This window comes from Strongylocentrotus purpuratus, unplaced genomic scaffold, assembly GCF_000002235.5.
Source record: "Strongylocentrotus purpuratus isolate Spur 01 unplaced genomic scaffold, Spur_5.0 spur5_scaffold_14, whole genome shotgun sequence".
Lineage (NCBI taxonomy): Eukaryota > Metazoa > Echinodermata > Echinoidea > Camarodonta > Strongylocentrotidae > Strongylocentrotus > Strongylocentrotus purpuratus.
In genome coordinates, this window is record NW_022145599.1 from 35,310,908 (window position 1) to 35,323,188 (window position 12,281).

Sequence of the window (12,281 nt, forward strand, 5' to 3'; positions counted from 1 at the left end):
CTTTTGAACATATCGTGGATTAACAGCTATCTCTTGATCCATGCTCTTGAGCTTCTCATCCAGACTGATACAATGCTGCATCTGTGATGAAAAATTGGTAATTCAAAATCATAACATGACAGAATATGAAATGCATTATCATGGATTTGGAAAACCACTTTAATTCAAACTCCCTCATTGCTCAGATGAAAAAGGGGAAATAATATGAGTTTATGTTGTAACAGTACTTAAAATGAAATAAAGTGATTTTTTGTTAACTGATCTGTTGAAAATTTACAATTCTAAGAGCTGTCTAGACACAGAAATTTACATCTCTCGCAGTTACATGTATACTTTGTAATTCTTCATAAATAAAATTCATTTTTATACAAAATGTACTTGAATCAACACTCTTCATGCAAACTTATTAGTATTAATAGCCTTATCCTTGTAAAAGAAATAAGAAAATGCCTGCAGACCTTTCAGTCTTTATATTTCAAATACCATACAAATAATCTTCATGTGCCAGGCACCTTGAGTTTATAATGGAATATACCAAAGGCTTCAACATGATTTAACTGTTTCAAGTATAAGACCCGTCTATACCCATGTTAAAAGGGTTGCCATGGAGGTAATCAACACCCGAAATGGGTATTTTTGCAAAGCCATGCATTGTGTTGCACAAAACAATCCTTCCATCAACTGATGCATATTGTTTTACACAAGTGCAAAATTGCACTTGTGAAATATCAGTGATGCACAAAAAGCAAACATAGGAAAAGGCGCTATATCAAATATCTTTTGGATGGATGGATGGATGGATGGATAGTGATACAAATCTGATGAAGGATATGTGTGGTGGGGAAGATGAAATTTAAATGCTTTTACATGAGCATTCAACTAAAAAAAACAATTCCTTACCTCTTTACATCTGTGAGAATAAGAATGCATCTCATCTGTATACTCATCAAAATACCAACTTATACACTCACAAATTCAATGTGAAAAATTACAGGATTTGTTCTAAATTAAAAAGAAACAATATTATAAGGAGGACATTGCTCAACTTTAAGGCTACATCTATAAATGTTGCTTTCAGATAGGTGGAGAAAAAATGACTAACCTGTTGCTCGACATGTCTGAGTACTGCAGGGTTGTCATATTTTTCTGGGTTGTCATGGAAATGGACCATTCCATTCTGTTTGCTGATAGTTGCATGGATCTCACCATCTTCAATCTGAAATACATTAATCAAATTCTGTTTATTTTAATTCAAAGTACATACACATCTCTTTGTAACACCAATAATTTCAACCCCTAAATTACACTACCACTGTAAATTTACACTTCAATCTAACATCCAATTCGATCCCAATTATCAGCTTAAACTGAAATTCAAATTCTAGCTGTGATTGTTTTAAATCCATTTTTATCAAATGATCTTCCACTGTAAGTCTCCAGTCAGGTACATGTACATCTTTATCTATCTTCAATTGGATCCCTACACCAAGTTCCAATTCTAGAACGATGCTTATTACAAGTTGGTCCGTAACCACTCTACAAAACTTCTCAAATGATTTTTCATCAACAAACAAAATGAGAAGAAAAAATAAAGGAGAAACTTTAAAGCAGGACTGCACTACTTGTAGCTTCTTGCGCCCTCGTTATAGCAAACAGAGCCCAAGCGGTACCCGTTGGTCCCCCTGGATCTCTTTTTCTTATGTTAAGTGAGAGCTGATTTGATGAGATAACCACCTGTCATTGACCAGCAGGGAGGTCTAATCCCTCTTGGCCAAACTGCAGACAGGCTTTAAGACTTTTATTGATTGTTATTTAATATAGTTGTATAGGACTGCAAATCAAATATTTTTTCTCATGAGTGGTATACTGATCTAATTCTTTTAGAGGGGCAGAAGTACCCTTATAGGCCCCATCTTCATTTCATCACTCTGTACCCTTTTAAAATTTATCCCACATAAATTTCGCTTTCTCACCATATTTCTGACATACTGCTCAGCCTCTTGCGGTGCATGTAGATGAACTCTCCTGGCGATGTCACTCGGAGATAACGTTAGAAAGGTCTGAAGAGAGAGATCAAAACTGTCAATGAATATCCCCTACTGTATACAACTCAATCTTCACATCTATTTCACTAGTATGTCGCCCTCTGACAATTGACCTCAACTACATTGTGCGCCTTAATTAGACCTTCTTATGGCTACAAAGTTCACAAATATCTATCGTGCATACATGTACATGGTTAAGATTTTGTGAAACAATTGCTGAAATTATGATTCTTTTCTTTCAAGTGTAATCTCAAAATTAAAGAAGGCAAGTTTTCATGATTACAAAATTATTGATATTGAATCTTGAAAGTACACAGAAGGAATTCAGGTTAAAAGAAGTGCGTTTTTCACCACAGACTTATTGATACACTACACATGATTCATAGGGCCTGACTGCGCTGTAAATCTGCTTTTTACAACAAAGAAGGTGTGGAAGGGAGGGATTGGATTACAATCTGACCATCTGGATGTACAAGGCCATATGATCCAATGAGGGGAGAGAAAGATAGATAGAGAGAGAGATAGAGTGAGAGAGTGTGTGTTTGTGTGTGTTTGTTTGTGTGTGGAAGTGGAGGTGGCCGTACTATTTTCTTTTCATGTTGCCTTTGCCTTTCTTTCTCTAGTTTTTCTCTTTTATTTATTTTTTTCTTCATTTTTCCCTGCCTTGTCATTTAGCATGGGAGTTAGCACATATAAACTTCCTCAATACAAAAATAAAAGGGAGCTTTTTTGCCTTCATTCAGATTTTCATATACGATAAAGAGGAACATAATTGTTCTTTCAGTATAAACATACTTTAGGCTATTCAAAAGCTTTCAATAATTTCACTTTCCATTTCAAGATGCTGGCAGATGAATGAGAAGGACAAAAAGATTTTTAAAAACAAACAACAAACAACAAACATTTCAGGAATCTACCAATCAATTATAAATCCACAACTGAAAAAACAAAAACAAACAAAGTCATTGCTTACTTTTGTAAATGGTTGTGGGCCCAACGGAAGGAGGTAAACATAGGTTTGGTTTACTTAAATTTATCGTTTTGTTTTGTTCTGTCAGTATGGATAAAGCCGTATATTACTTTACTTTATAACTTTGTTATATTGCAATACAAAAAGGTATAAAGTAATTTAAATGTATTACTGTTTGGAAGACAGAAGGTTGTTGTTACTATTTAAAGGCATAATTTAACACCCTTCTAGCTCCAAACAGATGATATAAGGCATATCAGTCAACATAACAGTCTTAGTACTTTGTTATTGACAAAGATGAAAAATCATAGGTTGCTGGGAACAATTGAAACGGATTACGCATTGTTTACTCAAGAAGATTATACTTTTATTACTGTGACTCAACATGCTTCTGGATGACCCTTCAGATTTTTATGAGCCATAAATATTTGAATGTGCTCCTCTAGGGAAATGAGATTTTTATAAAACTAGCCTGCTTAATGATACAACATTTTTTTTATCATAAGCTATAAAGCCATATGACCTGCTACGCCTACTTGAAATCAAAAATTTCTACCTCTGATGAAATTTAGGGTACTTTTGGTATTAAAAGGTCCTTTTCTTTTTGCCACATTATATCTTATTGAGCCTTTCAAGGAATGTCACTTACTCTATTGAGCTGATCAGAATGTTTTTCTAACACACTGCTCACATCAGATGGGTTGTTGGTGGAGTAAGAGTTGGCAATCTCTTGGTACAGCTGGCTCAAAGGCTGAAAAAAGGGTAAAATATACATGTACATGTCAGACAACAGGATATAGTTCAGAAGATGTGCACAATGAAGTTCAACTGATCGCTGACCAATCCCATCTGACCCCCAAAAAGGCTTTCCTCAAGTGGTTTTATACAAATGATAACATTTCATCTTAAAGCTGAAAACAATCTTATTCTGAAATGTATTACAAAGATATGAACATACCTTTCACTAATTCAATAACTATTTACATGAAAAACATCTTCAACAACGGTATTTTGTATTTCATAAATGCTTCATAAATCAAGATTTATTATCATCAACTTCCTTCTTCATCAGCGCTCAACTATCTCTTTAATCATGTATCCTGCTTTAAACAAAACATGCAAACGGTGACTTTTAAACTCCACTTCTGACACTGAATTTCAATATTTTTAATTTAAACAATGCAATTTGCAACATTTCGCTTTTGAATTGGCCCAATGTTTAGGTGAACTGCACATTCCATGATTACATAACCAATTCAAATGGGGCGTTATTGTAAAGAGGAAAATAAAGATTTACAATGATGCAAAATTCAAGCATGAACTTGAATTGCAGAATTTTTTGTTAGAAAAGTTTATCTTTATTTGTCTTTAATATGGTTATAGACATAAGCTGATTGATTGTGAAAGGGCTGTAACTGTTACATATGGAAATCATGGATATCAAGAAACCAAGGCTCAGCAGAATTACAGCTAGTACAGTCGACCTCAAACCACTTCTTGAAAAGTGAATTTATAGTAGAAAAATGTGGTGAAAACCTTCATGCATGCACGTACTTGATCACCTACATGTACTTTTCAGTATCTACAGTGTACATGTAATATGTAATTATTTAAAATAGAACTCTGACCTCAAGTCCTCAACATATTTTTTTGTTTATTCAAACTAGATTTTACATACTATTATCCCTTTTTTTTCCAAAAGGAAAATACTTATTCTACATTAGTGCATACATGCAATAACATGTTTAAAGGCTAAGTCCACTCCAAAAACATTTTGTTTTTAATGGATGCAGAAAAACAAGAGATACAGAGCAAACTAAATTTTAGTAAAATCGGATAACTATTAAGGAAGTTATGAATGTTTGTAAAAGTATGAAAAACCATGGAACTTAGAAAACCACTACACAAATTGCTTTATATATTTATCCCATCCACTTCCCTTTCTATTCCCCAAAAGGGATTTGCCAATCATTTCCTGAAAATATATTTTTCATTATCATTGATGTTTTATTGGTTGTCTAGTTTTCATCAAACTCCTTTTTCAATTTTTGTTACAGTTTAACTGCCATAATATCTAAACAAATAAAATCATCTCTGAAATTTATGCTTTATGTTATCTTTCTTCAGGTTTAATACATGTACCAGTAGTTACATTTATTCTCTCTGAAAGACTGTACTAGTTATCATCTGTTCAATCCTATTGACACCTGATGCTACATTAGGTTGTTTTGTCCTACAAACATTAACAAAGCCTTGATCGTATTAAAGCCATGAACATGTACATGAACAAGGGTTCAATATCCATGTTTACATATTATCTTGATACAGGTAATTTATTTCAAGTTCACGACAAAGGAGAATCAGTTCACTAGAGAGGGGCGGGGGAATTCGCACAATTAGATATGAAATGATTGTAGATCCTTCGTGTATAAGCAGCATACTCTTCAGCTATATTTACCCCCGCTATGAAGATGGTTCAACCCTCCTGCATAAATAATGTAGAGGTATCAATCATTAATCTCATGTCCTATCGACCAATCACACATGTACATTCGACAAAACTGACCCAATTGTATTTTCCATGTTTTGGTCCCCTCTCAAGGTAACAAATCTGGATAAATGTACCAGTACACTTATAATTTTATTATGCACATGGAACTGCACTAAAATTTGGATCACAGAATGAATTGTTTGGATGGTAGAGTGACAACCTTTCAAGTATACAGGTACATTTCATATTTATTCTTATTTTATAACAATCATTTGTTAAATATAAAACTGATATACATGTACATGTGTGGTACTGTTTGCTCGTGTACGAACTAAAACAAAGAATAGTTTAATGATGCTTACATGAATATTGTAACGCTTCTGCACAGATTATGGTTTACAAAGATTGACTCCATTTTCTTCTCCTAAATATGAAATCTCAGTCTTTATAATGAAACAAAATAGATTTTAAATGTTATATCATGATATATTAGAGATATATTATACATGCTTCAAAACTGATTTATTATAGGTTCGCAGCTCAAGAATCAACTAGAAGCATAAAACCAAAGTACGGATGAATTTTACTGTGAATTCAGAGAAAAGCATCTCATTCAACCATCAAGTCAAGGTGATTTCACACTAAACTAAGGACGTTGTACAATAAGAAACAACGTTGGTAAGCCGAATGGACTGTATTTTGATACAAGTGCATAAGCATGTGGCCAGAGCTAGTGCCACTTAGCATTGAAGACACCCTATGTGGAAAAGTATGCATAGACAGCATAGGAGATGTCATGGTACATGTTTAACTTTGAACATACAGTCAAGCAGAAAAGAAAGGGGAACTTTCTCAGCGAAGTGATATTCTGAAGGTGTTTTCATAGATGCTTGCATGTTTGAAAGTCAATAAACAGTGACAATACTTTTAATTGGACCTGACCCATTTCCAGCATCTTGCCAGACAGTTTTGGACATTTATTGAAATCTTTGCCAGGAAATACAGAAACCAATCTTTAGGAATTGAGATCAGGTGATCTTCCTTTGATACAGTTACCTCTTAATTTCTCAAATCTGTACAAAATATTTTTTTTATTCTAGTCTTTGAAAGGAATAAGTCAAAATGAGTTTTCCAGTCCTCTTTATATTCATCGCCTTTGCCATGTGTAACGTGTGTAAATCTGAAGATGAAAGAAAGACTGTTATAGAAGGGGCTAGTGTACATCTTCATTATCCATATCCATGTAACAGTACAAGAGTTACATTACAGTATGGAAACAGAGTGCCTTTTTACACATTAGCAGATACAGAATCTATCGTTTTACCACCTGAACAAGAACACAGATTCACTTTCAAGAAGAAAGGTCAACAAGATCTTTGTTCGCTACATGTTAGAATCGACCCTGTATTAAGAAATGATGCAGGAACATACATTTCCTTTACCTACAGTGAGGATGGTATATATTTTGAAAGTTTCTTTAAAAGAATCGGATTACATGTTGATATTCCGCCTGGAAAGGCATCATGTACACTGAATGAAGAGAGCACAGTTGGTAATTGGGCAGCACTGAATTGCATGGCTCCAGTTGGGACTGTATCGGGTCAAATCGATTGCTTTCAGAGAGGGGACAAAATGCTCCCAATTACAGAACCTTCTGAAACCCACACACATTTGAAGCAAAGCATACATGTAAATATAAAACACCCGGTGTTTTGTTGTACTTCTACCCGGGAGCACACTACAGCTCTGTGTGATTGTAATGATTTTCAATGGAACCCTGTCAATGACAACAACCTGAGCTCAGTCATAGATCCATGTGGTCCAACCACATTGGCGCAGGATGTAATAGAGACCAGTGAGACTCCTTTCTCTTCCTCAAAACCAGTATCCACTACAACAACAACAACTATCAAGATCAATTCGCACAATGGTTCAGTGCCACGCAAATATGTGGTTGTCTTTTGGCTTGGTTCTATTATCATAATAAGTTTAGTCATTATTGTGATTGCATTAATACTCAGATTAAGAAAAAAAGAAAATCCTCAGGGGCTCAATAATCCTTATTTACCTCTTTGTATGACATGATTGTGAAAATATGTTTGCTTTTTCTTTCTGACTATAATAAGATCCGTCTTTTCATCAAAATCAATGAAAAGAGGAATCTGTATTGTACACGAAAAATTATCCTTATCTCGAAAATCACTGCCTCACAATGGCACTGTATTTAATATAAAACAGTTTGCCTGAAATATTAGAAATTCGAAATCCTTGAATACATGTACAGGGGTATATTAAAATACAAACTTAAAAAGTACTTGTTACACAATCTTTGATATCTCCGGTAATTCATTGACCTCAACTAAATAGTTTTGCTTTGCTTTCTTTTCCGATATAAATTATACATACATTAAAACAAACATGGGGTTATGTTATAGGTTCATCACATTATATAATCATCCACATTGATATTAAATTGTTTGTACTCTAATGTTATTCTGTATTCTGCTTCTGTTCTTGCTGATTTTCCCCCAATGTTAATCATGTCATTAATGTTTTGAATAATTACTATGCATACCATGTGTATTGCTGTGTTATTTGTTATGGAAATGTGTAAATAACTACATGTAAATGCAATTCGATTTAATTCAACTCAAAAGTTTACTGATCTATCTGGAATCTCATTAAAATTAATCAATGAAATTCTGAATAAAAAATAAACTTCATTTATAAAGAATAAGCAATATTGTCAAAATCAAACCAAATATAAGATAGGTCAAATGTTTGTGCTGTTATTGTTAAGCAAAATTAGGTCGTGAAGTTACAACTTTATGTTAGAAAACTTCATTATATATTACGTATTTACTAATTAACCATTCGGGAAAAAGTTCTTGACAGTTTCGTTAGAACAGAAACAGCATGACTTACATTGAACGTCATGTGTGTCTTTATAGGAGACCTACCGTCTTCTAAATCTGTGTATAATTAGTATGTATACAAAAAAGTGTGTTTATTTTGTGAAGGAAGCGGTTAATTACATTTTTCTAAAATGCAATTTTGACTTCTTTTATCAATTATACCAACATCACATTACTGGAGTTCCTAGTAGAAGGTAGAAGGCATTTTATTGGAAAGACTACAATTTTGTGTATAAATGTAAATATTTTGTGAGTTTTGTAAAAGACATGTATGCAATTACCAACAACACTTTTCTGTTAAAATGTTTGTTTAAATTATTTAGTATTGTTAGTAATTATCACAATTATTTCTTTGCATTATTTGACACACTTAATTTCTTTACACTGGTGTTTGAGTATTCTTTTCTGTATATAAATGTACTTTTTAGTGACTGTAATGTTTGTTTGATCTAATTTGTAAAATTGGTACGTACATAACCGCGTAATCAGGAACTACATAGACAGGATCACTACATGATTGAGAATGGTATAGTAAAACAATACCTACGTCAAACTGTTCGTTGGCATGTTATACTATGCATCTGATAATCGTGGCTTCACATTGCTTAAAAAGGACACTTTTATTCAAAAACAAACACAATTTTCCACAGAGTTTTATTTACTTGTGTTTTTTGTATAGGAAATGTAACAGTTGTTTTCATTTTTGACAATGTTTTAAAATTCAAATGTATTCGAAGTTTTAAGACATAAGTGCTAATATTCGTTGGGCCCATCTTATGAAATGATATCTTTAGTTGGTCAAAAAATCTTTCATTCAAAATTACTGATATTATGTTTTCAGACATGCATTGGTTTTACATTTTCTTTGCATTTGTTTAGCAATTATTCAATAAGTCTTCATGTTTAATATAATCGAAGAAGTATGTGACATAAGTCTTGAGATATTTCTATTTCCCAACTAAAGAATTATTATGGCTTTTAAAAACTGTTCTTATTATATTCCAATATGTGCCTGTGGGAAATAGAGAAATGCTACCATTTACCCTGTCATCAATTTCTATTTTGTTTTCTAATTATGGACCTTTAAATTTGTCATCTCACCAACAAAATTTGAGTAGGTAAGCATCTAAGACGTTTATCACATGCTGTACAAAGAGATCACTTTGTGAGAATAAAGGATATTTTGATTATATTGTTAAGCCTGTTTGTTCATTTTAATGCTGTGTTTGCAATGTGTATGTTTATGGACAAGTAAATGTATATGGTCATGTAATATGCCATTTATCCCCGATTTTAAATTAAAATCCAACCTTAATATAAAAAAAAATCAAAAAGGAAGACAGAGAAATCATTAACACATACTGGTGAAAGTTTGAACTAAAGCGGTCAAAAAATAAAGTTCTGAATGTTGACATTTATAATCACTATACGAGAGGGAACTCGAAATTGGCTAAATCAATAATGTCACTGTGATGTAGCCCCGGACAACCTTTCCATTTATTCCAACACATACAATGACTATAAAAAAAAAAAAAAATTCTTCTTCAAAATGTATGACACGGAAGGTTTATTTCTCTTTAGAGGACCTACAATAATAAACTATCCATAAGTAGTGCCCCAAGGAAGCAGGTACTTGGGGAAAAAAAATCAATGATATTTTTGTACATGACAAACGGGAGAGTTGTCCGTGACTACATAACCCGCTGATCCTATTTTAGTTTTGCAGAGCTCTACCGTGGGAGTTAAAAGACAGTTTACAGTAAGAAAATTGTCATTTATTTTTAATAAAAGTCAGCTTTGAACGAAAGATTATCATGCATGTTTTGAAAGAGTGTTATATCCCAAAATCGTTTGGTATTGTTTTTGCGTGGTATGTGTTCACGTTTGGATGAACAGGGAGCATTATTTGCGAGGGTGCAACAATATACTTGCCCAAAAGTATAAAAGTGAGAGAATGAATTGAATGTATCTAATAATGAAATAGGGGGGTATTGAGCATATTTTGGTTTTGGTCCTCGGAAATTTGCACCCCTTCCCCCTTGAGCGCCAGGGGGGGGGGGGCAACCTCCAAAAAATGTAAAAATCACGTGTTTTTACATGATCCGCCACTGTTTTCCACTAGCCTGTGTCCATGTAAAAGAGGAGAGGCACGTTAACACATAACACAGGCTTCACTTATTCGCCTGGTTTGGATTCGAACCCATGAGGTTTGGTTCGACATGCAGACGCTTTACCGACTGAGCCAACTCGCCTCCTCCTCCTTATATATATATATATATATATGTATATATAATAATAATATTAATTATAAACATGATTATAATGATTGTATTAAGCGCTATATAAAAATTAAATATTATTATTATTATTAACATCATCATCATAGCCTATTCATCATATTCATCATATCCATAGTCATGACAATAACTATAACAAAAATATTGTCTATAATAGTAAAAGTATATGGCTACTGCTACTTCTAGTACTTTACTACTACTACTACTACTACTACTACTACTACTAAAATGATTACCAGGTGACGCTACATAAAATAGTACCACAGTGTTTTTTATTGTTCCATTAGGTTCAGATCGCGTGCTCGATCTTGTCTATGAAAAAGGTCAGAACAAAATCTTGGAACAAGCGGGAAGTGTCAAGTCATCAAATGTAAGGCATAGATTTCAAAACAACAATTGTAACTCCCCCAGGAAGAGCCTAACATGTAATTATGTTTGTCCCATTCAAATAGCATTATAAAGACGATGAACAGATATGTAGAATCAACCGAGTGCAATGAACTGTTAAACAAATTCATGATGAGTCCTGAAATATGAATTTGGCATCGTGCGTCATAGCAGTATTAAAGAGCAACAATAGCGAACGATTTTCGATATAATTCAACAATTGTTGCTTTATTTGCTTTTTTTCCTTAAAAATTACATTTGACATAAAACTAGGTAACACTATGACCGACACAAATGTTATTGTCTTGAAAACAGTCAGAAAACATTAGAACTAGAATGAATATGATTATGCGATCATCTAAGGAATCTCATTCGTCTATGTTAACTCTCCAGTACCATGTAGCCAAGCAATTCTCGAGTCAGGTGCAAATCAGGGTTAACTTAAAAACAATAATTCATGACATATTGTCTATTGTCATTATTGATTTCTCTACTTATTTATAATGTAGTATTTTAATTTTTGTCAATACATAAATGGTAATCTGAGACATCTCGTATGTAGTATAGCAAAACATCCTGGGCACATGACGTATTGCTAAAGATACTCAGGATAATAAGGATCAGAATGATTCCACTACTACTATGCCTACTACAAAATGTACTACTGCACTACTGCTATACTTGCTGATTATGCTGATAATGCTGATGATTATAATGATACGATACTAATGATGATTATAATAATACATATGAAAATAATAATATTCATCATCATCATATTTGTTATCATATCCCTATTCATTAAAATGTTAATAATGAAAAGAATAGAAATAATAATAATAAAAGATTATACTGTACTACCATTAAAACTACTACAACTACTACTACTACTACTACTACTACTTTCAACTAATACTACTACTAGTAGTGATTACCAAGAGATGCTACATAACAAAGTAGTAGTACCACGATGTTGTTTATTGGTCTAAAGAAATTGTTGGCTTGCACCAACGTGCTCGATCTTGTAATTGAAAACAAGACATGACGAAATATTGGAAGTAAAGGGAAGTGCAACTCATTAAATGCAAGCCATAGCTTTCTGGACAACAATTGAAACTCCCCCAGGAAGCTTAACATTTATTATTTTTCCCATTCAAGACGCTGAAAAAATATCTG

The 12,281-nt window shown here is 33.1% G+C and overlaps 1 non-coding gene across 1 annotated transcript; it reads right to left on the reverse strand.

The window, feature by feature from the left end:
- Window positions 1–2,059, reverse strand: LOC577712. The gene is made up of 3 exons (XR_004064079.1): window positions 1,974–2,059; window positions 1,103–1,216; window positions 1–81 (listed from the first exon to the last, which is right to left on the reverse strand). It is a non-coding gene; the product is annotated as an uncharacterized LOC577712 (transcript).
- Window positions 2,060–12,281: the final 10,222 nt, after the last annotated feature.